Source organism: Palaemon carinicauda, chromosome 2 (genome assembly GCF_036898095.1).
Source record: "Palaemon carinicauda isolate YSFRI2023 chromosome 2, ASM3689809v2, whole genome shotgun sequence".
NCBI lineage: Eukaryota > Metazoa > Arthropoda > Malacostraca > Decapoda > Palaemonidae > Palaemon > Palaemon carinicauda.
In genome coordinates this window covers 146,187,730-146,190,229 of record NC_090726.1, presented here as the reverse complement: position 1 = coordinate 146,190,229, position 2,500 = coordinate 146,187,730, and the positions used below count along the sequence as shown (strand labels likewise).

Sequence of the window (2,500 nt, the reverse complement as noted above, 5' to 3'; positions counted from 1 at the left end):
AGCCCAAGTTTTTACAAAGGTAATAATGTAGTTATAAGATTCAATAAAAACAAGAGAAATGCAATTGCAAACATATTGCGTAAAATATAAAAATATAAAAACCCAAAATTATCAAAAATAAACGGTACTGTTTGAGAGAGAGAGAGAGAGAGAGAGAGAGAGAGAGAGAGAGAGAGAGAGAGAGAGAGAGAGAGAGAGAGAGAGAATTTTTTTTATTAAATCTTAGCAACCAATGACAAAAGACAAAAGAAAAAAAATAAACTGCGAATAACTTAATACTCTTTCTAAACGGACAGTACGCAAAAAAAAAAAAAAAAAAAAAAAAAAAGGAAATGCAATATAAAAAATACGGAAAATTGTACTGATAATAAGAGCTAGACAAAAAAGCCTGTAAAGTATGAGAGAGAATATACGCTTAAAAGAACGCAAACATCTAGATATGAATTAAAACCGAAGATTTTACAGAAAACACGCTATATAAACAAATAACAAAACAATTAGCCGTATACTATACTAACAAAGAACCAGTTTTTAGTAAGGAGAGCTATAGCACTTAGGCAACTGATTTCCAGTTATGCCAAACAGCGACATCTTTCTAATCTACATTACACAGAAAATGACATATAAAATCATGTTTCTACTCTTAAGTAGAAGGGTATCTGATTTCTAAGGTTATTAACATTACAGCAACACATTTATAACCGCTAAAACTACTTGGCATATAAAACTGATGATACTTCTAATTCGACAACCAAATAACCTTTCGTGACCTCAAACATAATGGTACAATACAAATAACGCCATAAAACACTTTTATATCAAATTCATTTGATTATATGCACAGTTGGCTGCAATTTTACTCGATACACCTGTGTTTCTTTGCACAAGTTTGCTAAACATGGATGTGACAAGTTCCTTTAATCGTTATGATCGAAAATGGTATTAAGAGCCGAGAACTAATTCTCTGAAGAAGAAGCCCTGGGAGCTAATAACATTGATACCACGTGGCATAGGTTTTTTTTTTTTTTTTTTTTGTGAGGCATAGGTTTTTTTTTTTCTTTTTTAAGAGCAAGCAACTGTACTTCAAAATTGTGAAACCCCAAACCCTTTCAGCACACTAAAAAAAGGATTTATAAATAAATAGCATTAACATCCACAGGGTACAACATAAAAATTTCCAGACGATTTGAACCTACCTAAATTATATATCTTGTTTCAATGCTTACTGACATCAAGAGGAAAAATCAACGTAAACTCTTCGTTTATCTTCACACGAACACAGAAGAAATACTGTTACTAACATATTCATCAGATCACCAACAACACATGCTTCAACCGGCACATACAAACGTTAGTTCTTAAATCTATCCTGAAAAGCTGAATACTGTGCCAATTAAACCTACTTGTCTAATAGATCAAAAACTATAGTTTCGAAAGCCTCAAAATCACAAAGCAGTGAGAATCTTGGTCGAAGTGTACGATAAATAAGATTAAGTATTTTGGTGTTTTATAGAAAACCGTTAACGTTCTTAACTAAAAAAAATAGGTCAAGATTGAAATTCGTAAAAATAGCCAAAGAAAATATTAGTACAACTTACTTTTCTACAGCCATCGTCACTTTCTATAACCATAATGAACATTTATCAATAGGAATAAATTCCCGTACACGGTTCATGTGATTCATTTCTATGTGTTAGCATGACAGTACGGGAACACCGTCTAACTTGCAAGCTATGAGTCCAATATGTATTTGTTTAGATAAAATATAACAATCTTAAATTCGTAACGAAATCATATATAAAGATAACAAGGAATCCGGCAGTTATTAATTTGAGAGAGAGAGAGAGAGAGAGAGAGAGAGAGAGAGAGAGAGAGAGAGAGAGAGAGAGAGAGAGAGAGAGAGAGAGAGAGAGAGAGAATTTTGATACGAAAAAGGCTTTATTATAAATTTAGCTCTTCATTTGTCAGAAACAAAAAAGGTAAATAATACAGATCACACCTTGGTAGAAAGGTTGAAAAAATAGCGTTTGCATAATAAAACGGAGTAATTCGGTGCCTGGCGTAAATAAAACTATTAATAGTATAAAATATGGCAGATTCCATAGCGATAAACACCAAAGCTATCGCGAAACAGTGGAAAAAGAATTTACTGAATATAACACATTTTACCCATTTCCGTGAAAATTAGTCGGGAATTACAGGGTTAGGAAACCTATTAGTAAAATGTGATAAATTTCTGAATGAAAAGTATACGATAAATAAATAAAAAATGAATTAAAGATCAATCTCAGTGTGGAAGAAAATATCTGGATGTGAACCATCATTTGAGTAACATAAAAAAAAAAAAAAAAAAAAAAAAAACGACCAATGGAAAATACAAATAGATATGGGGATAAGATTGAGTCTAAACCTTACTTGGTTTATGTGAATTTTCCAATTATTTCACAATAGAATTACTTGAATCTTCAGTGTAACTATCTACGATACAACTAAAAAGAAA

General features: G+C 31.4%; 1 protein-coding gene across 8 annotated transcripts in view; it reads right to left on the bottom strand.

Annotated features, from left to right (window-relative positions):
* Stacl (Stac-like) overlaps nucleotides 1-2,500 on the bottom strand; it is a 963,585-nt gene that overhangs the window by 472,704 nt on the left and 488,381 nt on the right. The gene's annotated exons all lie outside the window — the stretch shown is intronic.